The sequence below is a fragment of the Piliocolobus tephrosceles genome, chromosome 7 (genome assembly GCF_002776525.5).
Source record: "Piliocolobus tephrosceles isolate RC106 chromosome 7, ASM277652v3, whole genome shotgun sequence".
Taxonomy (NCBI): Eukaryota; Metazoa; Chordata; class Mammalia; order Primates; family Cercopithecidae; genus Piliocolobus; species Piliocolobus tephrosceles.
In genome coordinates, this window is record NC_045440.1 from 61,601,589 (window position 1) to 61,627,223 (window position 25,635).

The following is a 25,635-nucleotide window of genomic DNA, read 5'->3' on the forward strand; positions in this document are numbered from 1 at the left end:
TGTTACCAGTTTAATTTATGATTAGATATCCATAAATAAACCTTATTGAATAAAAATGGCAGAATTTATGCTAACAGTTTGGTGCCTTGGCTTTAGAGAAATGCACACCACCTATACTTTGAGATTTAAAAATAAAGTATAAAGATAATGGTGATGCATTTAGAAGAGAAATGGAAAAAAGTGAGCTACCTGGAATAATAGCTCTCTATATCAACTCCTATGAATTGATTAACATTGTATAATAAAATGAGTCACATTTGTACTGTGTTTTATTGCTTACCAGGCATTTTAATACATGCTGGCACAGTAATCCACAGTAATCCATATAGAAAAGGATTTTCCATTTTATAAAAGAAACTTTGGATTTCCTCAAGACCATGCATATAGTAGATGGATGAGACATCCTTGATTCTAGGTCTCAGGACCCCAAAGGAAAGTCAAGAGCCTTTCACCCTGGGAATCCTAAAAGGATACTTTTTTTTTTTTTTTAAATGATTCTGAGCTGTGCAGTTACAAAGGACATGGAAAATCTAATGGAAACACACAGACCCTTTTACACCGTGGTGATTTATATTCATTGGATCTGATTGCTGTTGAGTGATGTAGTGAGCTTGATGATTCATATTTTTTTTGTGTGTGAAATTATTTAAATTTTGAATTTGGGTTAGGTAGTTGAACCATTATGGATTGCTTAAGTTGATAATGTTAAGGAAGTAGTTAGGAATAATTTCATATGGCACATCTTGGTAGTATTTAATATTTTTACACGGTTGATAAAAGAGTGAGTTTTGTGATACCACAAAATATTTTTGTGCTTGACTAGAATTTTGCATATAGTTTAATAAAAATAATTTAAACAATATCCTGGAACAATGTCTGAATAGTGTAGGTGATGAAAGAACAAGGGGTAATACTAGACTACTTGTTATATAATTACATATTATGAAACTTCTTTTTAATAGAGGATTTTGCTCTAATTATTGAATACTCAGAAGTAGGAATTAGAGCTGTAGCATATAAAAAGACAAATTTAAGAGTATCACATTTATCTTCAAATTATGAGGACAAAACTGTAGTAATTTATGATTTGGTAATTTAAAAAGTTTGAAACCCCTCAGTGGAAATATTTTGCCATTTAAAAAAGTTGACATGTTGAAAGTTAGTTTTCATATATGAAAAAAGGAAGTTATTTTAACTTTGCTTAGTAACCTACAAAGATCTTTTAAAATAACATATTAGTATTAAGATTCTGCATAGGAGCTCTGAATATGATATAAAATCTGGTAAATATTAGTAAGAAACACCTTTTGATGCTGTCTGATGTGGTCTTGAAACTTGCTTATTCATGCATCCACAGAGGATGAAATATGCAAATACTGACAAAACTAGGTTTATTGATAGTGATTTCAATTACAGTAGTGTTAGCCTCTACATCCAGCAGTCTCCCTTGACTGGCAGCTCTTCTGTGGAAAGGAATTTACTTGCTTTTCCTGGGGTGCTCTTCTGTGGTCCTGCTGGATTTGGAGGTCATCATTTACTGTCCGACTTAGTTCACGCACATGTTCCCTGTGAACCAACTTAGATGTCTGTCTTAATGTAACTGATAGCTCATTTACTTCCTAATGGATTGGATAAATAAAAAAGTTTACAAGTTACCCTTGTATAAGAATCTACTTTGAGGGATTTTAATAGTAACTGTGAAGAATTGATGACCAGAATTGGGTAACTGTTAATCGATGACCAGCACTTACTGACAACCTACTATGGCAAAGCAGGATGCCAGGTACATGCAAGTTTGAATAAAATGCTGTGTATAGTCTGTCAAAGCATTAAGACCTCAAGTGTTTATTGTATGTAGCCAGTTAAAGTGTGGGTGAGGGTTCCTGGAGGAATTAGCTTTTGTGCAGGATTTAAAGAATGTACTATAACCAGAGAGAGCGGTGATAAAGGTCGAAGGGCGGTGCGTAAAGCAGCCAAGTTTTGTATTTAGGAACCAGGAAGAATTTGGTCTAGGTGAAATAGAGAAGACACAAAGATGCCCAAGGAGGGCTTTTTGAATGAATCTGGGACTATTTTTACACTGGGAAGGGTGACAGCTGAGCTGTGCTTTGAGTATGAGGTATTTAAAATCACACCTGGCTTTCTCCCCAACCATTCTCCAAGTCACCCAGGAATACAATCGCCATTTCATCTCTGACTTTCTCTCCTGTTGCAATCCTCCATATCCAGAATGTTGGCAAAGTCTGTAGATTTTATCTCCCCACATTGCCTCTCACATCCTGCCTGCCTTTCAGTGTCTACTGCCTTCTCTTCTGGACTCGTGCAGAGACTTCTCAGTCTCTCTGGTGCCTGCATCTTATCGGCTCACACTTCTGGACACCCAGCTTTGCATTTAACCCTTGAAAACGGATTGCCTCCCTTCACCTGGCATGCAGGCCTCCCCTACTGCCTCCCTACATTTCTAACTGTTGGATCTGCTCTTCTTTAAATATAGTCCACAACAGGCCTAACTGGATTATTCATGGTCCCTAAACACTCAGTCGTTTCCCTCTTTCATGCCTCTTGCTTTTGCTTCGCCCTATTTCAAGTACCATTTTGTCCACTGAAACCCAGCTTTGCCTGTCGAAATTCTGCTTGTTTTCAGGTTCTGTTTCAAATACTACCTCTTCTGTAAAGCCATTTCTGACTCTTTTCAACTGAATGCAACTTCCTTACCTTACATTGTCCTTTCATTCTAGTTATTTGGGGGCACATGTCCCTATGTACCTAGGCTGTGCAGCCAGTAAACACACAAGTGAGGTGCAGAGGTAAATAAGGCAGCGTCTTACAACGCCCTAGTGGCTTGCCTGTCCCTGTGGAGACTTTGCTGGCCCTTCCTTTCCTGGGGTGACTCATTGCTCTGTTGCTCCTGCCTCTGACTGGGGCCCTTTCCTTTTGCATAATTCCTAAGATTTTATTGCACTTCATTATCTACGTTCCTGTTTTCTTCTTTTACATTACAAGCTCTTTGAAGGCAGCCTAGGGCTATTTTAGTATTTTCCTATTAAAGGGTTAAGGTCTGATTTCTAAAATAGGTAGCTTCATTGTAACGTTACCTAAGCAATAACCCAGGTGCATTTGTGTAGCTTGTAATATTTTGATAACTTGATAAAATGGTGGATGCCCTTAAAGAAAGAAATCTTGCGTATGCTTGACTGGAACTCAGCTAAGTTAGAGGAAGGTGGAGATGATAAACATAGTGTAAAAATCACCAACATTTATTCACTTTATTCTTCTATCCCTGTAGCAGCCAGCATACAGTTTAGAATAGTAGGTTTACAGGTTTTGGTTGAATCGAAAATTAATAAAAACTCTTAGGTAAAAGTTACTTGCAACTAAAATATGCTGAATGAGTGTCATTGTTGCTTTCTTTTTTGCTTTTCTGACTAGATTGAGTTCATGAAGAATTTCCTGTTTACTTTTAATTTATAGTAGCAAGTTCAATCTGACACATCCTATGTATATTTAAGTTTTTAAATAGAAATTTAAACTGTATTTGAGTGTAAAAGAAATCTTTAGTTATAATTTATTCATATCTCAAAAAAGGGAAACTATTTGAGATGATCGATATTTTAATTTGCTGGACTGTGTAGTAGCCATTTCACTATAAGTATATGGAAGCATCATGTTGTACCTTAAATACAATTTTCAAAACCCAATTTAATCTTCAATAGCAATGATAATAGAAAATGCCATTTAAAGATAGCAGTTCCCCTGCAGAGTTTAAAATGTGTCTTATAGTAATAATTTGTATAAATTTATGTATACCTGATTTGTTAGTAATGGAGTATTTAAGATTGGAGATCGTAAAGATGGGTTGCTGGGAATACTTTTCATTATTTTTTTAAATTTCAGATTTTTATTCCCTTAGTATTGCTTATAATAGTTGTTCTTGGAGTAATTACAAAAATCCACTCCATTTTGGGGGAAAGAATTCTCCCAGTGTCACTTTTTTCTTTACACCTTGTTTAGATGAAATATTCTCTTCTGTTCACAACAGTGAGAGGAGGCAGTGGGGAAGACGGTATTCAAGAAAGACATTCTGGATTTCAAAATACATGTTCTTAGTTGATCATAATTCTTGTGCAGACTTTGAAATGAAAACTTTTTTTTGGTTATACTGATGGTGATAGTCCAAGTAGCTGTATTCTTTTTGGCAACACAGAAGTCACTCATGCTGGAAGCACTAGTCAGCCCATAGAGGGCAGGCGCCATGCCTGCAGTGCACATAGTCATGTACGTCATCGATTCACTCAAGACACCCCATGTAGTTCTGTCTCTGCCTGTGGAAGATGGACATCTTTCCTTCTTCACTGTACCATCTGTGTGCAAGTTGGTAAATTGCCTTTCTAACGTGCAATTGATTTCAAGATTCAAAAACTCAGCGTCTTTTCTGTTGTTAAGAATCCAGATTCATTTTTATCTGCTTTCCACTACCCTTTGACATTGTGTTCCATACCCAAATCCTTAATCTTGAGGTATTTTAAATGCAGTTATTTGTCATGGATGATTAGCCTGAAGCCTGTTGGATTTTAAAATGGTGCATTTTAAAAGAATAGAATACAGTGTGTACCTCAGAGAGCAGTATAATTGTAAGAGGGCAACACCAAGACTTCACTTGGGAACAGCTCCAGCTGTGATGGCAACGTATGGCTGTGATGGCCAGCTCTTAGTGTCCTACATAAAAAAGAACTGGAAAATGCATACTATGTGCAGACACCCATCTGCACAAGCTCACCTAGGCAGGAAGGGATGCACAGGAAACTATTGAGTTTGTTAGCCTTGGAAAGTTACACTAGGCAATGAAAGAGGGTAATAAAACATATTTTTTTGGTTCTTAGTCATCTTTACTGTTGGGTTTTTGTCCTTTTTTATATCAAAAGTTACTTTTACACTAAGTAAAATAGACCAGTTGACATTTGGTGAGCGTGAGGCTGTGAAAACCTGTGTTCCCTACAGTTCTGCTCCATGTACAAGTACCTCTAAGATCTTGTAGACAAGGAAGGCTATTAAAAGACTGTGACTGTCCAGCTTACACTTTGAAGTGTAAACATCAAATAACTATTTACTTTGTATTTAAGGACTTGTAGTAGTAGGCTTAATTATAGTCCCACATCACAATTTTAAAGGAAAAAGTGATAACTCCTGGGGAAAGCATCTCTGTGGCCTGCAGAATTCCATTTCCTTGTGGAGGAGATGAGAAGGTTATAATGGAGTCCAGAGCAGTTTCAAAACAAACTGTAGCAGCCTCATCAGATACAGCTTGGTGGCCTAGTGACTTATAATGAGGGTGGCATGTAATTAGAAATTGTCCCTGTCTTTTCTGAGTACTGATGAAAACCATGGCTCAGAGGTTAATTCAAATAATAATTAATATTGGTCTCTGTCAGTACTGGGTGGTAATGAAATCTTTCGTTATTTGATGACTTTGACTTTAAGTGTTGAGCGAGGAATAGAAATGGTGTTATTCCTCTCGCTAATTGTGGGGCACCTCCAACAACTGAACACTCTGTGGTAAAAAATGCGATTCGGAAGATGTCACATACACAATTTCTTTGTAGCCTATAATTGCCTACCATAGAAGTTATAATATGACATAGACATATTAGCGTTATTTTATTTTCTAGAGTGATAATTATTTAGAGTGAGGTATTAGGAAGGCAGTTGATCCTACCATTGTAGATTGAGGATGCTTTTGTTGGTCTCCCATTTTTCCTACTGTATGTGATACATAGTATCCAGAACAAAGTTACCCATTCAACCTTAACAGATTGCGAGTACACATTAATCTGAAAACAAAACCACCAAATGGCTGGTTGATTATAGAGAGCCTTGACTGTCCTTTTCAACCTTGAAAGTCACAGATTCTGTAAGTTGGTGCACCACACTTGATGAACATCTTCCATATGCAGAGGTGGGTGTTCCAAATGATGTGGAAGATACATAGTTGATTTAAGAAGGTTATTTGGAAATACATAGGTATATGTTTTTTTTTTTTTTTTTTTTTTTGAGACGGAGTCTCAGTCTGTGGCCCAGGCTGGAGTGTAGTGGCCGGATCCTGGCTCACTGCAAGCTCCGCCTCCTGGGTTCACGCCATTCTCCTGCCTCAGCCTCCTGAGTAGCTGGGACTACAGGCGCCCGCCACCTCGCCCGGCTAGTTTTTTGTATTTTTTAGTAGAGGCGGGGTTTCACCGTGTTAGCCAGGATGGTCTTGATCTCCTGACCTTGTGATCCGCCCGTCTCGGCCTCCCAAAGTGCTGGGATTACAGGCTTGAGCCACCGCGCCCGGCCCATAGGTATATGTTAACACAGATTAAGGGTAGCTTTTAAAGCTGCAAGTGGCAACTACAGTTGTTTCATTACAATAATTTTGGTGGAAGGAAGACGTTTGGGCAGGACAGTTTTGAAAAAATAATTACAGATGCTTCATTGCATAACTTGCTTTAAAATTAGTTTTTTTTGTAAATGTTTGTTGACTGAACTTCTACAGCTTAATCACAGAGGGTGGTGTTTGGTATTATTCTAAGCAACATCATATTTTATAGGGAAAAGTAATAGGAAAAAAGAAGAATTTTTACAATGTTTGAGGACTCTGAGATGCTTCAGATACCCAAACAGCGGAACCTTTCTAACATGTAAAAGTAGACACCAGCAGAATCGGCCCTCCTGAATCCCTCATAAGGTCCATTAACTCAGGCCTGCCTTGTTTATTCACATTCTCATTGGTGTTTTCCATGTCCTGTATTATTTAGCAGCAAATCCCAGGTAGCATAGTATTTTATTTTAAAATACTTCAAGTTGTATCAGTAAAAGGGAAGCTGGCTGGGTGCAGTGGCTCATGCCTGTAATGCCAGCACTTTGGGAGGCTGAGGCGGGCAGATTACTTGAGGTCAGGAGTTCGAGACCAGCCTGGCCAACATGGTGAAACCCCATCTCTACTAAATATATAAAAATGGCTGGGTGCGGTGGCTCACGCCTGTATCCCAGAACTTTGGGAGGCTGAAGGGGATCACCCAAGGTCAGGAGTTTGAGACTAGCCTGGCTAATATGGTGAAACTCCTTCTGCACCAAAAATACAAAAAAGTAGCTGGGTGTGGTGGCGTGTGGCTGTAATCCCAAATACCTGGGGGGCTGAGACAGGAGAATTGCTTGAACCTGGGAGGCGGAGGTTGCCGTGAGCCGAGATCTCACCACTTCTCTCCAGCCTAGGTGACAGAGTAAGACTCCATCTCAAAAAAAAAAAAAAAAAAAAAAAAGCTGGGCATGTTCGCAGGTATGTGTAATTCCAGCCACCGGGGAGGCTGAGGCAGGAGAACTGCTTTTGAAACCGGAGGTGGAGTGCAACGTTGCAGTGAGCCGAGATTGTGCCACTGTACTCCAGCCTGGGCAACAGAGTGAAACTCTGTCTCAAAAAAAAAAAAAAAAAAAAAAAGGAAGAATTCTTTCCAGATTAAATTGCTATAGAGATTTTGTGGACATTTTGTTTTTTTGTCGTTGTTGAGACAGTCTCACTCTGTCGCCGTGGCTGGACTCAGTGGCGCCATCTCCACTCACTGCAACCTCTGCCTCCTGAGTTCAAGCGATTCTCCTGCCTCAGCCTCACTAGTAGTTGGGATTACAGGCGTACGCCACCACGCCTGGCTAATTTTTGTACTTTTAGTAGAGACGAGGTTTCACCATATTGGCCAGGCTGGTCTCGACTCCTGACCTCGTGACCCGCCTGCCTTGGCCTCCCAAAGTGCTGGGATTACAGGCGTGAGCCACTGCCCCCGGCCAGAAATATATTTTTTTTTAAATTGAAAAACAGTACTATATTTGAGAAGGGATTCGTAAGCATGCTTTCTTAGCTAGAATATAGAGGGTGATAGGCAATTGTTAGACAGTTAGGATCAGTAGGTTTAATTTGATTTCAGCAGCGATCCTAGAATTCTGAAAAGAGAATGACAGGGTCAAAACATTATTTTATTTACAAAAGGAACGTTCTCTCTAGTGTGTCAGTATTAAGATTGTTTGGTGGCCAGAGGTTTGGAGGAGGTGGTGGGCGTTGATGAGGAGCTCTTCTAGAGCTATTGCTGCCTGGGGTAAACCAACACGGATTCCAGGAGAAGCCAGGGAAAACGCATCCCACTGGGATCTAAGTGACCTTTCCCACAAGACCAGGTCTTGTCACTTCTCAGCTTAACTTCTGAGATCGGCTTCTCATTGCCTGCCTGAATATGAGTCAGGAATTTAGATGTGATTTCTTTCCTTTCCTTATTTTGCTTCCCCCTCCCGCCTCCACTCCCAACCCCCGTTTTCTTTCTTTGTAGAAAGATAGCAGACGTAAATAATATTCAATAAAAAGGCAGTTAAGAAAAAAAGGCATGCCTTCATTCCAAAACCCCGGATTCAGACTCCCAGGGCTGCTTGGGGGGAGGGTTGGGGCAGAGCCAGGCCTCGGCGGGCGGGGTGGGCCGGGCTGGGCCGCGCTTCCGGGATGGGTCAGCGCCCGGAGCCGCGCCAGGACATGAGGACGGCGAGTGGGCCCCCCGGGGGCGGAGCGTCCCCTGGGCCAGACGCAGGGCGGAGCGGGGTCATCGCTGGCACGCGGAAGGCCCTCGCAAGGCCCTCGCTGCCGGCACCGTGGCCTCCCACCCACTCGGGGCGCTCGTTTCACCTCGTGCCCGCCTCAGTGGCTCGGGCCCCGGAGCTCCGGCCACTTCCTGACCGGAAGGCCGAGCCCCACCTGGCCTGACAACATGGCGGCCGGGAGAAGGCCCCCACACTGCCGGGCCTCCGGACGCTGAGACTGGGCGCGAAGTGGGCAGGAGTCAGTGAGGCCACCTCGCGGCCGTGCGCACCGCTGTAGGGTCATCTCCAGCGCTGGCACCTGGCTCAGCCCTCAGCCCTCCTGGCCCCTGGGCTTCTCGAAATGGCCACACTACCCCTCCTTCTCGGCCTGGTTCCGCCCTTTCTTGGCCTCAGGTGCTGCACAGGCCACGCCCTCTGCTCCAAGCCGGAGCCCTGCTTGCCACCTGCCCTCCCTCATGGCTCCCGCTCTTCCTCACTCTGGTCGTCTCGGGAGGCCTTCTCTGGATGGATCCCCGGCTAGGTCCCCGTAACTTGACCTCAGCAGCCTGTTTTGCCTTCGTAGCCCACAGCCCACTTGTAAATCTGTGTTCCAGGTCTGCCCTGGGGAGAAGGGGGTGGTAATGCCTGTTGCTGACATAGCTCTATCAGAAAGGTGCTCGGTGGATGAATGAATGAATGCGTTGGAGCATGAGGGCGCAGGCGCCATAGTGGGGAGGGGCAGGAGGGAATAGTCTGCCGGCAGCCACAAGAATAGGAAAGAGAAATACTCTGTCCGAATGGTTTGTTTTTTGTGTTGGTGGGATTGCTCAATGCATGGCTCTTCTTGATCAGTGAGAAATGTGACCGGAGAAAGACATTAGAGTTTTATAGCTGATGTTAAAAAATAAGAGCAGCCACACTGACACGATTTGCTTCCTGAGACCGATGAGAGTGAAGAGCTAACAGCTTTGGGCTAAACGTTCGAGTGCGTTTTTATTAATAAGGCTAGATGAACCATTGCTGGCTTTCCAATTGTATGTATCCCTCATAGAATCAGACACCAACTCAGGGAGGGGCCTTTCCAGCACACAGAGGGCTCTGCCTTTTTTTTGGCGGGGGGAGTCTTGGTCTGTCGCCCAGGCTGGAGTGCAATGGCGGATCTTACCTCACTACAGCCTCCGCCTGCTGGGTTCAAGGGATTCTGCATCAGCCTCCCGAGTAGCTGGGATTACAGGCTCCTGCCACCATGCCCAGCTAATTTTTGTATTTTAGTAGAGACAGATTTTCACCATGTTGGCCAGGCTGGTCTCAAACTCCTGACCTCAGGGCATCCGCCCTCTTCGGCCTCCCAAAGTGCTGGGATTACAGGCGTGAGCCACCGTGCCCGGCCCCTTCCTCTTTTTGGCTTCCACTTGGCCAGAGGAGCTTCCCTTTGGGGCCGCGACTGAGTCATGTTAGCCGCTGGTTCAAGGGAGCCATCTGAAACTCCTTGGAGCAGGGTTTCTCCAGTATATGGCAACACTCTACCTTAGAAAAACAAAACAAAATAGAACAAAACGTCTAGCCACATGGTATAATGGAAAAAAAACCCTGAACTTGGGCTAGAAAATATAGGCTGTTATTTTGTTTCTAATACCACTATGTATATGGACAGAACAGTTAACTGTCCCCACACCCTGTGTCTTCCTTCGTGAAAGGTGGTGACACTGCACCTTTACAGCCTACTTCATATGACTTTGGTACAAAATGAGACAGCAGATGTTGAAGTACTTTCAGAGACCGATGTTTTCAGAACCTTCATCACATTGTGGTATTTGAAACCCTGGAGTCCTCCTTGACTCTTTCACAGGCTACGTTGAATTTGAGCCTCTGGCTCTGCCTTCAGAGTATATGCAGAATCTGATACCTTTTCTCTCCACTTCTTCCACCCGGCTCCGCGGCCTTTTTTCCTTGGCGGTGTTACTGCAGTAGCTCCTCAACTGCTCTCCCTGCTGCTGCCTGTGTTGCCTGCAGTCTATTTCCAATGTTAGCAGTCAAAGTCATCTCTCAGAGCCAGAGTTGGATCATGTCCCTCCTCTGCTGAAAACACTTCCGTGACCCACCTTCTTCAGGCAAAACCTCAGCCCTCACAGAAGCACCCTCTGCTCCAGCCTCCCCCATCCAGAATCTCATGGGACACCGTATTTTGTCCTTGCTGTCCTTTAGATGCTCAGGTACCAGTTCCCCTCTCAGTCTCCACAGTTGCTCTGACCTCCTCAGACACTGTCAGGGCCTCTTAGGGCCTACAGGGCTGACTCAGTTCCTTCACGATCATACATAACTATCTTCCCTGTGAGGCAACCCCTCACCACCCAATTTAAAATTACACTCCCTTCCTCCAACCTGTCCTCCTGCTGTGATTTGGTTTTTCTGTTTTACTTTTTAGTTATTTACTTATTTATTTTGACTCTCTCCACACTAGAATTTAATTAAGCTACATGAAGGAATCCTTGTCTGTAATGTTTACTGATGCATCTCCAGTGTCTAGAACAGTGTTTGACAGATGGTAGGTGCACAATACATATTTGTTGCTTAAAATTATATGGGAGCTAATCATTACAGGGAAAAATGTCTTCAGTTCTCTGTAGCACACTTTTTGGCATAGTATAGCTGATGAAACTTTGTAAGCAAGGTAGCAAATACTGTTATACTATAGTGGCTTTCAGAAATTAAAGACAGTGTTTTCTTTGAGACAGTCCTAATCAGCAAATTACACATTTTTTCCCCTCATGTTACATCTACCTTAAGCCTTTTTTTTTTTTTTTTTTTTTGCTGGAGTAATGCATGAATGGTGATATATCTTCCCTCAGGTCATTGCATCTGGGTACGTAATGTTCGTTTGTCCCATTTACTGGTGATATTTAGTTTGATCACTTGGTAAAGGTGAGTTATTTCCTTTGAAAAGAAAATTATTAGAATAACATTAGTTTACTGTCAAGTTGGAATTATAGTGATTTGCTTGCTTGTAAATGAAAGATAGTTTATCATTGTGGTGTTTTCCATTTAGTTACTTGTTTGCTGCAGATAAACACTTTGGTTAGTTATTAGACCTGGCAGTAACTTTGTGTAGAACTTTTCTGAGGGCACAAAGTTATTTCACATTTTTTGTTTCAAGAGTATTTCTAGCGCTATGTATTTTGTTTATCTAGAGAGAAAGTAACTGTGGTATTGATATAGGTCAGGCCTTGCAGTGGCACAGTATATGACCCTAGCTTCTTTACTGTTACTTTCCTTTTTGGTCATGCTGCCACTTAGGTGGTTACGTAGTTAAACCTTACGGGTGTGGGGGAAGGGCAGGTGGCATGAGCTGAAAAATATAAAGTAACTAGCCCTGAAAGTTGACTGATTGAAGGTTCATTATACAGTCATGTGCCATGTAATGATGTTTTGGTCAGCGATGGGCTACATATACAGCAGTAGTCTCATGAGACTATAATGGAGCTGAAAACTTCCATTGTCCAGTGACACTGTAGTCATCATGATATAGAGCAACACATTACCCATGGGTTTGTGGTGATGGTGGTATGAACAAACCTACTGTACTGCTAGTCTTATAAAAATACAGCATGTAAAATTATGCACAGTACATAATATTTGATAATGACAGTAAACAACTATGTTACTGGTTCTTGTATTTGCTATACTATACTTTTTATTGTTATTTTGGAGTATACCCCTTTTACCCTTTTTTTTTTTTTTTTTTTGATTTAACTGTAAAACATCTTCAGGCAGGTCCTTCGGGGATATTCCAGAAGGCATTGTTATCATAGGAGATGACAGTTCCATTCCTGTTATGGCCTCCGAAGACCTTCCAGTCTTCAGAGTGGGACAGAATGTGGAGGTGGAAGACAGTGATATTGAAGATCCCAACCTATGTAGGTCTAGGCTAATGTGTATGTCTGTCTTAGTTTTTAGCAAGAAAGTTTGAAGCCGGGCGTGGTGGCTCATGCCTGTAATCCCAACACTTTGGGAGGCCAAGCTGGGTGGATCACCTGAGGTCAGGAGTTGGAGACCAGCCTGGCCAACATAGCGAAACCCCATCTCTACTAAAAAATAAATTAGCTTGGGTGTGGTGGCAGGTGGTAATCTCAGATACTGGGGAGGCTGAGGCAGGAGAATCTCTTGAACCTGGGAGGCGGAGGTTGCAGTGAGCCAAGATTGTGCCGTTGCACTCCAGCCTGGGAGACAGAGTGAGACTCCATCTTAAAAAAAAAAGAAAAAAGAGTTTGAAAGTAAAAACTAAATTAAACATTTAAAAATAGGAAGAAGCTTTTGGAATAAAGACATAAAGAAGGAAAATACTTTTGTATGACTACAATGTATTCTTCTTTTGAGTTGTAAAAGAGTCAAAAGGTTAAAGAAAGTCTATAAAATAAAGTTACAGTAAACATAAATTTATTGAAGAATTATTTTTCATAAATTCATTATAGTCTAGGTATACAATGTTTATAAAGTCTACAGCAATGTGCAGTAACGTCCTAGGCTTTCATATTCACTCACCCACCATTCACTCACTCACTGACTCACCCAGGGCAACTTCTAGTTTACAAGCTTCATTCATGGTAAGTGCCCTATACAAGTGTATCACTTTTAATCTTTTATATTGTATTTTTGCTGTACCTTTTCTGTGTTTAGATACCACTGTGTTGCAGTTGCCTACACTATTCTGCAACATGCTGCACAGGTTTGCAGTCTAGGAGCAATAGGCTGTATCATATTGCCTAGGTGTGTAGGAGGCTGTACCATCTAGGTTTGTGTAAGTGCACTCTGTGATGTTCGCACAAAGATAAGATCACTTAGCGACACATTTCTCAGACAGTATCCTCATCGTTAGGTGACACATGACTATGTTTACAGGTAGTCTCTTGCATTCTAAACTAACACCGGAGTGATGCGTGACACTATTTGGATATGGGAAAGGATTTTTGTCACCCACAGTGTAGGAAGCTTTGGAGATTGGCAGACTTCCTTTTTTGATTCAAGTAAGTCTAAGTTATGATTTCAGATGAGTAGGCTGAAAATATTTGGTAAAGTTCCAGAGCCAGGAATATGGAAAATTTGTACGCCTTTCATTTTGAGGTTCCACAATTGTTAGATTTAGGTAGATTCATTGATTTTATGTCTTTAAAATATTTGGAACATGTAAGGGGGATCAGAGATTTATAAACTTTTTTTTTTCAGAATTTTCTTGAAGTGGACATCAGTCCCAGACTGACACATTCTTACATTATTAGTATTGATTAAATGTGTTAGGAGCTAGTTTGTCTTCTCCATGAATTGTTAGTGGATCAAACCTTTGTACTGCACACTCTGGGAGCCCTGGGGTAATAAATAAAGCCCTGGGGGTAATAAAGGTGTACAGGGTACATTCTGCAGCTGCCCTCAGGGAGCTCTAGCACTGGGGGACCCTCCTCAAATGGCAGGCAGTGAAGCTCAGCTCCAGTGAGTGCTGTGAAAGAGCAGAGAGTCCATTGTGAGATAAAATCGGGCAACGAACTTCTCATCTCCACAGGTCTTCCTGCTTACCTGAAAGGAAACAGGCCTTGTGAGGGTTATCAGCTAGCAGAACTTGGATGGACACCAGATCTGTTTGACAAAGGCAAAAAAATTGTAATTAATTATTTTTCTTTTTTTTTTTTTTCTTTTTTTTTTTTTTTTTTTTTTCTGAGACGGAGTCTGGCTCTGTCGCCCAGGCTGGAGTGCAGTGGCCGGATCTCAGCTCACTGCAAGCTCCGCCTCCTGGGTTTACGCCATTCTCCCGCCTCAGCCTCCCGAGTAGCTGGGACTACAGGCGCCCGCCACCTTGCCCAGCTAGTTTTTTGTATTTTTTTTAGTAGAGACGGGGTTTCACCATGTTAGCCAGGATGGTCTCGATCTCCTGACCTCGTGATCCGCCCGTCTCGGCCTCCCAAAATGCTGGGATTACAGGCTTGAGCCACCGCGCCCGGCCAATTAATTATTTTTCTAACATCTGGTTGATTGTAAGTATGCTTATTCCAAAATATTCAAGCCATAAAACATTCATGAAGTAGAAAGTGAAAGCCCCCACTCCTGATAAATTCAGGTACCTTAATTAATCTTTTAGGTTTTTAATGGGAGAAAGGTTGCAGAGTGTGAGCATATTATAGATATGCAGCTCCTTTTTTCCCAAAATACTGTGGCTGATCTTTTCATACCAACACACAGAGCTCTGATTTTTTTTCAGCTAGGTCAAATAACTGTGTCCTGTTCCATATAACTTCACTTATCTGTCCTCTTTCAATGGCCAGTTGGTTCATTTCAGTGTTTCACTATTGAAAATGGCACGACTGTAAAGATCATTAGCCTTTTATATACCTCTCTTTGCACATTGGGATAAATTCCTAGAAAGGGGTATTACAGGGTCACAGACCATGTTCATTTTAAATATGGCACATGTTCCTGGATTGACCCCAGAAAGGCCATATCAGTTCACACTCCTTTCATTGGTGTACGAGTTACCTTTTTTGTTTGTTTGTTTTTTTTGCACTCACCAACTGTGGACCTTAGTGTCTTTTGCCAATTTGATAGGTGCCTTTCTTTTATTACCAGTGAAGTCAAGTATCATTCCATGTGTGTTTTTGACCCTCTGTGTTTCCTTAAAGCCTGTCCTCTGCACCATTGTGCTCTTGAGCCTCCAGCTTCTGTGATCGCCTTCCGTGACTGAATATCATCGCCTTGAGCCTGTGCGCCCTTCTCCATTCTGGTAGAGAGAGAGTAGAGGCTAAGACGGCTGTCTCTGAAAGCAGTCTCAGGGATTATTCCCATTGCTGTTGCTCGCCAAGCAGTGGCCCCTTGGCAGGCTACTTAACCTTTGAGCGTTTCAGTTTCCATTCCTCTAATGAGGGTAACAAGGATTAAACGAACGAGTGCATCTGAAGCCTTAGCACAGGGCCTGGCATGTGAGTAAATGTCCAGGAAATGCTTGCCACCGTCAGCAGCAGCACCTGTGTGGGAAATTACTTTCCCTCCTCCTTTTTCTGTGGGAGTCCCTGAGAGCCCTGCTCAGCAACCTGGATCTTCATCAGTGCTGGGATTCTCTTGGCAGCTGCTGCTTTTCCAAGTGGACCCTTTTCTCTTTGTCACTCCATGTCGAGGCCTGTGAAGTGAGGTCCCATCAGCTTTGGCATGGAGCCTGGGCATTTTCCTTCTGGTTGGTCTTATGGATTGAATTGTGTCACTCTCTCCCACCCAAACTCATATGTTGAAGCCCCTCATTCCCAAGGCAATTGTATTTGGACGCAGGGCCTTTAGGGAAGTAATTAAGATTACATGAGGTCTTAAGGTGGTCATAAGGTAGGATCCTGATCTGACAGGACTGGTGGCCTTATACGAAGAGGAGAAGAGAGAGCTGGCTCTCCCAGTTAACAAAAAAGAGGCCAAGTGCGCACACAGTGAGATGGTGGCTGCCTCTAAGCCAAGATAAGAGGCCTCAGAATGAATCCTGCCTTGCCAGCACCTTCGTCTTGGACTTCCAGTCTCCAGAACTGTGAGAAATAAATTTCTGTTTAAGCCACCCAGGCTGTGGAGTTTGTTATGGAGCTCTGGCAGACTGAGATTGTTGGAGAACCACAGTCCTGGTGGTTGGGTGCCTGCCTCAGGCATTATTATTTCTAGGCCGGTGGTTTGTGCATCAAAATGCTTGGTAAAGCAGACTGCTAGGGCTTACTCCAAGAATTTCAGATTTAGGATTGACATGAGAAGTCACGTTTCTAACCAGTTCCCCAGCGGTGCTGATGCTGCCGATTCTTGTCCACGTTTGGAGAACCACTGGTTTAGGTGGTATGTCGGAGAGGCTTCAGGCAAGTGCTGGGAGATGGGTTAGGGACAGTGGCTCTCCCACTCAACTAGGAAGTTGTTTAAACTCAGAGCCTCAGTTGCATTATCTGTAAAAGGGTGATAATATTTATTCTGCTTATTTCATGGGATTATTGAAGTCAGATGCATGAATGAAAGTTTTTAGGTCCTCCTGCTTTTCATACAGAGTAGTTTCATACAGAATAGGACTGGGGTCAGGGATGTTGCATTCTTTTTGCAAAAAGAGAAGAACAAATGAAATGCTGAAGTATTCTAATAGTAAATTACAAAGCAAAAGTAAGGTATTTCCTTCCTTTTCTTCACCAGATACGGCCTGGTCATCTGATTTGCTGGCTGCTTGGACATTGGTCTTTACCCACTTCTCTTCTCTGCAATCCCCACAGCAACTTCTCTTGAAAGCCAGGCAGTTTAGCTAAGAAGCCTTTATTACAGTATCTGTGGCTCCTTATTCTGGCCCTGCCTTGTCAAGGATGCCTGTGGCTTTTTTGGTGATTGAGACAGTGGAAATTACTGAGTTTCTAGTTCTACTCCATGGGTACGATTTTGGTCATGCTTTTCACGTCCAGGGTATTGTAGTTGAAAGGTCTTTTTTGGATTTCTTTTGCCGTGCTTAAAATGTTTTGTGTTGTATAAGTTTTAAATATATAATTACTGGCATATTGTATTTTCGACAGTGTTATCAACCCATAATAAGATTGCTAATCATTTAGAGCTATGGTTTTCACATGAGAACCCCAAAGAGCTTTGGTTTTCACATGAGAACCCCAAAGAGCTTTGATTTATGTTAGTTAGATCTATGGATAATTACTGCATTTGAAATTAAATCTGAGAAGTGTAAAAATATTTAGTTTATTTAAAATCAACATAAATCCAGTGCAAGTTAATATAAATAGCGTAACTTTTGTTTTTTGAAACAAAAGTTTATTGAGAATGAGTGACATTCTTTCCTATTTTTATAAATCTCTTTAATGCCTGGTTTGAGAAAACAGCTAGATTCTCATAGCTGCTTCTACATTCAGTCTTTTATAATATGTTATTTCGGTTGAAGAACGTGAAGAAAATCTTGTCTCATGTGGACATGTGATTAAAAAGGGAGGAATTTTTAGCCTTCTTAGATAATTAGACACTACATCAAAACTCTACAAGGGGTAGCTGCTTAAAGGTCATTTCAATGTGGAATCTGAAAGTGTATGAGTGAAATTTCTGTGCTTGAGTTCATTAAAATCTGTTGGTCTATCTTGCACTTTGAATGGATCTTTTCACCATTCATGGTTTTACAACATTGTTCATTGGTAATTTGGAAATTATTGGTTTAATGAGTTTCATAAATCTTTCAAATGCCAGCATATTTTATCATTTTTAAAAAATTGTTTTTGTTAGTATTACCACTTATCTAATCAGAAAGCCTTTAAGTATCCGAGAACTGTCAAATTCTTGGTGGTAGATACAGGTTTTCCAAAATTCCTATTTTATTCGAATACTCATTTTATTTTATCATTGGCAACAAAACTGCCAATTGTTTTCTTGGAAGTAACAGGCTTATTTTGTTCATTTTTGAAATGTTTGCCAAATACTCAAGTCTGTATAACCGTAGTTTTTCAGTTGTTTCTTTTTCCCCTAGGTAAAACTGGTGGTCTTTGAAAAAAGCCTGCACCTCAGTTACACAATGTACTTCTCCTCTCCCTCAAATGGAATGGTTACTGACATTTAACCACCATCTAGAAGGAATGTAGGAATGATGGCATAGAGAGCACATCTCTGTGTATAGACAGGCTACTCAGAGCCATTTGGGGGAAGCAAGTACTCTGCTGGTTAAAAGCAAAAAACTTAATATACTCAACTTAAAACTTAGAAGTCAACTTAAAACATAGTTGAGTTAAAAACTCAATTTAAAACATAGTTGACTTAATATGCCAGCAATTATGTAAATGAATGTTGTTTCCTTCAACATAGTGATCTTGGAGACGGGACATCACATTCAGTGATAATGCCAACAGTTAGAATGTTTTTAGAATGCCACCTTGTTTGGAATTGCTTCAAGTTATGACTTTAAGCTTCTTCCATAGATTGTGTTTGGATGTACTGTTTTAAAGTTGTAAGGCCTCAAATGCTTGTTAAGTTTTTCCCAATTATATCTGAATATAGTTGCCTAGTCTCTGAAGACCCTATTGCATAGTGGAGATATTGTGGACACATTTTTTAGCAATTTAGGATATTTATCACACAGGACCCAGCACCATGCAAGCATAATTCTCAGAGGCAGGCCTGGGTTCTCACCTCTGCTCTGCCACTGACTGGCTGGGTGGCCTTGAACAAAGCATTTGCCTTCTCACTATTTCTCTGTGAGGTTAAGTAGTTGACTTAGGTCTCAAGTCTTTTAGCCCTCATGTCCAATGATTCAGAGATTCTAGAGGCATGACAGGAGGATTCCCTTCATAATCTGGGAAGGTGATTCTTCAGGGGGTTTGCTTCACAGCCTTCCTGTCCCTTTCGGCCAGCCTGTTTCTGGCCTAGGAAGACAGCAGGCTTCCTGTGGTTGTGATTTTTTAAAGGCAGTGTTTAATTCTTATTACAGCACAAGAGCTTGGATAACAGCATTTGAGTATTGTAGATTATCAGCTCCTACAGAGATACCCCGTATGTTTGGGGTTAAACTGGGAGCAAGGAAAGTTGGGTGACTAGATTAAGGTTGGTGCAAGACGGCAGGGAGAACAACTGACATTTGCCGACTGCCATATGCAAGGCATTTTGTTAATAGCCACTTGTGACAGTTAAATGAATCGCTTCAAAGTAGCCTTGTGAGGGAGGTGGTGGAGGTGATGGAATGCAAATTTTCATAGATGAGGAAGCTGAAGTTTCTGGAGAGCTACTTTAATTTGCTTGAGGTAAAGAGAGTGTTTGAGCCAGATCTAGCTGGCTTTTTACGACTGGTTTCCCCCAAATTTCTCCTTTTTTTCCTGCATCCCTTCACAGCCATTATATTCCTTTTTTTTTTTTCATTTTTCTCTATGACTATTTTAAGCTGTTCTAAAGTGTTGGAGAGATGTCACAATTGGACATCATTAATCTTTGAGAAGTGGTGATTTTATAAACTTTAACATTTATAAACTTAATTTTTGATAAAGGTCAATAAAAACTAAAGAAGAGAAAATGCTTATGTTAAGTCATAGGTCTGTGTTGAAATAGATGGCCCAGGGCTATTAGATATGTGAAATTGAGGGCAGATAAGCTTTGGGACAAGCAAGAACAGAATGTGCAAATCTGGCATTCAAGTGTTTCCAAATTGCCTTTCCATATTAAGAACAGAAATTCAAATTTTGGTGGATTATTTGTTTAAAAGGACTGTTATCTTTTACTCCTTCAACAAGTGCATTCATGTACCTGCTTTATCCTAGGCACAGCGATAAGTCCTGGGGATAAAGAGGGGCAGGAGCCCATGGCCCAGGGCCTCAGAGCCACAGGGATCCCAACCAGCAGCTTGAGTTCTTAAATTCCAGATTCCACATGTGGGGAAATGTACTGATGGCAGGTTGTTAGGGATGAAGATGTCTTAAAGGAATGTTCGGTTATCTCTCCTGAAGGTTTTTAAAAATTGTGGAAGTCAAGATCAAGGATGAAGATGAAATTTCTTGTGGTTTCTTAATGAGATATCTCTACTGTCTGTATACTTAGGAATTCTGAGTAGTATCCCAAAGTGTACCATCAAGACAGATCATAGCAGAGAGCTGAATTTTTATATATTTTTTATATTGCTAGGCATATTTTTTGTTAGGTATTCAAAGTAGTTAAGTCATCCTCACAGCATCCCTGGGGATGACAGTTGACATTAAGCTATTTTATTATCGGAAAAAGAAATTACGGAGGTTACTTCTCACTCAGATTTTTTCAGCAAATAATTGGGAAATGGAAAGAATATATTAAGCATCTGCATTATAGAATGCCCTTGCAGTTACATTCTGAACCCTTGAATTGTTATTTTGATGGAAGGGTTACAGTTGTGTGGCAGAGAGCTTATATTGTTGGTGATTAGGGAGAGATTGTGTGCTGCCAGACCTGTTTAGGAGTAAAGGGTAGTGAGAGGTTTCACTCTTCTGAGAAAATTGCTTCAGCTGACTGACTTGTTTTAGGACCAACACTCCAGGCTTATGGGACTGGGTCTGAGAGGTACCTGAGCCATCTTCCTGGAGGTGGTGCTGGCAGGCATTCCAGTACCAACTTCCCTTCCTTTAGGTGGGGAGCAGGGGGATTTCCTCCAATGAGAACAAGCGAATGCGTTCTGAGAAGTGATGGTTTATAACAGTTGGCATCAGAAGTACACAAATTTACTACCAAAACCAGGTTCTAATTTGCCTGCAGGGAGGAGCAGTTACTTTCTGATTTCTAATAGTTTCGTAGTAAATATCCCATAAAATGTAATTTTGCATTTAAAACTGAAGCTTCACTGAACCATTTACATAACGTGTATTTGATTTATTTATGTAATTATGTTTTATCCATTATCTGTGCTTCTTGAAATTTGGAATATTTTTCTTTCACCACAAGTGTGGATTTCAGAAGAGGACAGCTATACTTAGCTTATTTCCAATTGTGAAGCTAGTAAAGTTAGCATCTGAGAGTGAAGGGACTTTTGCCATTCTCTTCAGCCTCCTTTCTACTTCCCCGTTCTGGAGATACGCCAAGAATCAGAGAGGTTAAGTAACTGGATCAAGGCCACATGGCCTAGTATAATATTTTGTGTATTTAAATTTTTCAGGTTAAAACACGAAATGTGTGATCATCTACACTGAGTGCTAATTATCTACCAAGTACCGCGTTAAGTGCATTACATCACACAATCTAATTTGGCCTGATGAATTAAAGGTAGGTGGTATCATATGTATTTTACAAATGAGAAAAGAAATTTCTTTATAGTGCAGGTTCAGTTATAGTTCAGAGTCAGTCTCAGACCTTCATTGGGCCCAGAGTGTTCTGTTGATTCTTTCTTTAACACAAGCACCTCATGATCACTACACCCTGCGTAACTCATTGAGCCAGTTGTAGCCATCAGAGGAGAAGCACATCCACTGCTGATTTCCTTCCACCATCTGCACCCATCTTCCTGTGTGTCCCAGGGGGTTCTGCCTCGCCCATCTCATCTCTTCAGAGATGTTTCCTTAATTTCCCGCTTTGTGTCTTTGCCCCTTCTTACTCCTCTCTCCCTCCGTGCCTACTTCTGTTAGTGTTTAATTGTATATTTTATGTAGCAAATGCTTACGTAGTGCTTTCTAAGTGGCAGACATTGTTCTAAGTGCTTTACAAATACTAATGTACTTAATGCTCCTAATAATTCCGAAATAAATACTATTATTATCCCCATTTTATTTTATTATTTATTTATTTATTTATTTTGAGACAGGGTCTTGCTCTGTTGCCCAGGCTGTAGTGCAGTGGCTCGATCATGGCTCATTGCAGCCTCGACCTCCCAGGCTCAAGGGATCCTCCCACCTCAACCTCCCGAGTAGCTGGGATAACAGGCATGTGGCACCCCTGCCCGGCTAATTTTTGTATTTTTAGTAGAGATGGGGTTTCCCCATGTTGGCCAGGCTGATCTTGAACTCCTGACCTCAAGTGATCCCCCCACCTCGGCTTCCCAAAGTGCTGGGATTACAGGCATGAGCCACTGGGCCTAGCCCATAGTAACTACTTTTAACAGAGTTAATATCCAACTTGTTGAATCTGATGGACACTTTTCTTACCTTGCTGCTTTCTCTGTAGCATTTGAACTGATTGGTCACTTCCTTATTAAAGCTTTCTCTTGGTGTTTGCCCCTACCTTGTTGGCTGATTCCTCTGCCTGCCCTCTGAGTGTTGATATTCTTCAGGATTCTGTCCTTGCTCTTTTCTCTTGTCATTCTAAATATGCTTTTGGGTTGACCTCATCTGCTGCAACTTTGTCTTCCTTTTATTTGTCAGTGACTTAAATGGCCATATCTCAGCTCACCATTCTCTCTTGAGCTCTCTACTTTCATATTGTACTGTCTCCTGGAGAGCTCTGTGTGAATTTTTTTCTATACCTCTCTTCCATACCAAATAAATAAATCCTGCTTCTCTCCTGTTCCCCACATTTCAGTGAATGGTTTTTACCATCTGCTCAGTTACTCAAGCCACAGCCCTCGTTATCATCCCAGACTCTCCTTCATCCAGAAACAAGTCTCTCTCTTGAGTATATCTGTCTCCTTCTTTGTAGCACCATCATCTTTTACCGAACTCCTGTATGAGCCCTTGAATTTGTCTTCCTGGCTCCAGTCTCGTACCTTTCTCTTCCAGTCTGTGCTCCACAGTTAAGTAAAATGTGCAACTCTCTAAAAAAGCATAGCTTAAAAACTGTGGATTCTTTGACCCTGTTGATGGGAAATTTGCCAGGCCATGTTACCTTGGAGGTTCTACTCTGAAAGCTGGAACAGGTCACTACACAAACAAGGAATTGTAAAGCTGGAAAGGTATCATCAGTGTACAGTTCTTTTGAATGGTACAGTATTAGTGGAGAAATGGAAGATGCTTTAATTCCCCACCCCAATCCAAAACCCACCCCTTACTTATGTGAATAAAGTCTTAAGGAATCCATACAGTCATTGACTCTTCCATGTTTTTGTGGCAGGAGGAAGGAGTGTTAGTGATATACTGAGATGTTAGGTAATGGCTAATTCCACAGCTATTTTAAGGCCCTGTGTCTGGCATTGGGGGTACAAGTGAGAGATATAAAAGGCAAGGTCTTTCTTTTTTTTGAGGCAGAGTCTCGCTCTGTCGCCCAGGCTGGAGAGCAATGGCACTATCTCAGCCCACTGCAACGAGCAAGGTCTTGATGTGCCTGCCTACCTGGGGACACTGTGCACATTTATAGAGATATAATGGGGACATTGAAGTGTTTTATGATGAAAGAAATATTGAAATATAGTCTATATTTACAGGTTGACCTTTAAACAAGGTATCATTTTTTCAAAGAAAAATATGTAAAAATGAAAAAGAATTCTTTCAAAATTAAGATAACAAGGTTTATTTATTTTAACTTTTAGGTTTGGGGGTACATGTGAAGGTTGTTACATAGATAAATTTATAGGGGTTTTTTGTACAGATTATTTCATCACCCAGGAATTAAGCCCAGTACCCAAGAGTTATCTTTTCTGTTCTTCTCCCTCCTCCCACCCTCCACCCTCAAGTAGACCCCAGTGTCAATAACAGAAAAATTAGATTTATTCTTCAAGTGTTATACATGATTCTGAAAGGTTAAAAGCTACTAAATAACCAGTTTGTATGTAGCCAGTAAAAGTTATTTGGATATGATGATCTAAGCAGTTTTGAGTACAAAGTGGTATTTAAGAACTTTTGCCATAAGTTATCTCACTGTCTTAGGATGGCAGGATTTGGGGGCTGAGGAAATTTGGCATTTGAACACGCAGAGCTCCAGACAGGTGCCCAACCAAAGCAGAGTGCTTGTGAGTGTGCTTTTGAAGTAGAAAATTGAGATATGTGGTCTGTCAGAACATTTTTTTTGCCAAACATTTATTTATATTCTTCAGATTTGTTTAATGGGATAGTGACATTTCAAATCATGTCTGAGAAATGGGCATAAAGTAGGGAATTTGGTATGTTTGGAGATGCAGCAGGTATGGGGGAGGAAACTTGAAAATGTGGGTAGGTATAGTATGATGCAAGTATTATCCCTGATGAAACCTAATTATTTAGATTTCCTTATCTGGATCATAATTTTATTATCAACTGATTTATGGTAGTTAAACTCATTAAGATCATATAGATGAGTGGGTGCAGCAGTCTTAGGCCTTGGTAAACACTGTATTTTAAAACTGAGTAGGTGCCTGCTTCTTTTTGTAATCTTTGATTAAACCAAGTACAAAATTCAAAGCTTCATAGGTAGACTTAAATTATTTTCATCATTCTCATTATGCAAAACAAATGTCATGTCTGGTAATAGCTTGTCTTCTCAATGCACTTTTTCTTATATTACATTCTCTTTGCTAACTTGATGTGTACTTAAATATTGGTCTGTGATCAAAATGGATACAATGTAGAAATTTATGACTACTTAAGTGTGATCTTTTTTCAAACTGAAATCTGAAGTTTACCTACAAGTTAGAATGCTGTCCCAGTATCAAGAGTCTTGTACACTCATATGTATAAACTACTTAAAATTAGAATTGGTTAGTCAAATGATTTTTAGGGAAAATATGTGAGCCAGAAGCATGTCATTACAGTCATGCTCACTGATGTAGAATAGCATGGTGGTGCAAAAAAAGTAATAAAAGAATTTGTTACAAAATACTTTATTATAGTTTTAAAAAACGTAGATGTAACTTATGAGTTAATTACTGATAATATTATAAAAGATATTTCTTGAAGTTAGTTTTCCGCCAGTACACGACTGTCTGGAGGAAGGAAACCCAGATGACTGCTGGGGAATACAGAGAGAGGCCAGTTTGGGGTTGAACTTTTGTTGAAGATGTAGGAAGATGTTAAGTTAAATATACAGAGTTTGTGGATAAAACTTTGTCTTTTATCATATGCTAATATGAATGAAGACGTTTAATTTGGCTAAAAGATGGCATGTTTCGCTATATGATATTTATAGTTTTGATTATGGTGGTGTTGTAGAACCTGCTTGCATTTATGATAAATGTAGGTACAGTGGACCCCCTGCCTCGCTTCAGTTTCAGCTTTCCATGGTTTCAGTTTCAGTGGTTTCAGTTACCTGCGATCAACTTTGGTATAGAAATATTAAATGGAGGCTGGGCGTGGTGGCTCACGCCTGTAATCCCAGTACTTTGGGAGGCCAAGGCAGGTGGGTCACGAGGTCAGGAGATCGAGACCATCCTGGCTACTAACATGGTGAAACCCTGTCTTTACTAAAAATACAAAAAATTAGCCGGGCATGGTGGTGGGCGCCTGTAATCCCAGCTACTCGGGAGGCTGAGGCAGGAGAATGGCGTGTGAACCTGGGAGGCAGAGCTTGCAGTGAGCTGAGATGGTGCCACTGTACTCTAGCCTGGGCGATAGAGTGAGACTCCGTCTCAAAAAGAAAGAAAAATGGAAAATTCCAGAAATAAACAACTCCTGAGTTTTTAATTGTGTGCCCTTCTGAGTAGCATGATGAAGTCTTTCACTGACCTGCATTGTCCCA

At 41.2% G+C, this 25,635-nt stretch overlaps 1 protein-coding gene across 6 annotated transcripts in view; it reads left to right on the plus strand.

Annotated features, from left to right (window-relative positions):
- Nucleotides 1-25,635, plus strand: part of CHD7 (chromodomain helicase DNA binding protein 7) — a 189,163-nt gene that overhangs the window by 26,843 nt on the left and 136,685 nt on the right. For 2 of the 6 annotated variants that reach the window (XM_023222343.1, XM_023222344.2), the window contains exon 2: nucleotides 21,218-21,324. The exons of the other annotated variants lie outside the window; for them this stretch is intronic. The gene's annotated coding sequence lies outside the window, so the exon portion shown is untranslated. The remainder of the gene's footprint in view (nucleotides 1-21,217; nucleotides 21,325-25,635) is intronic. 6 annotated transcript variants of the gene reach the window in all.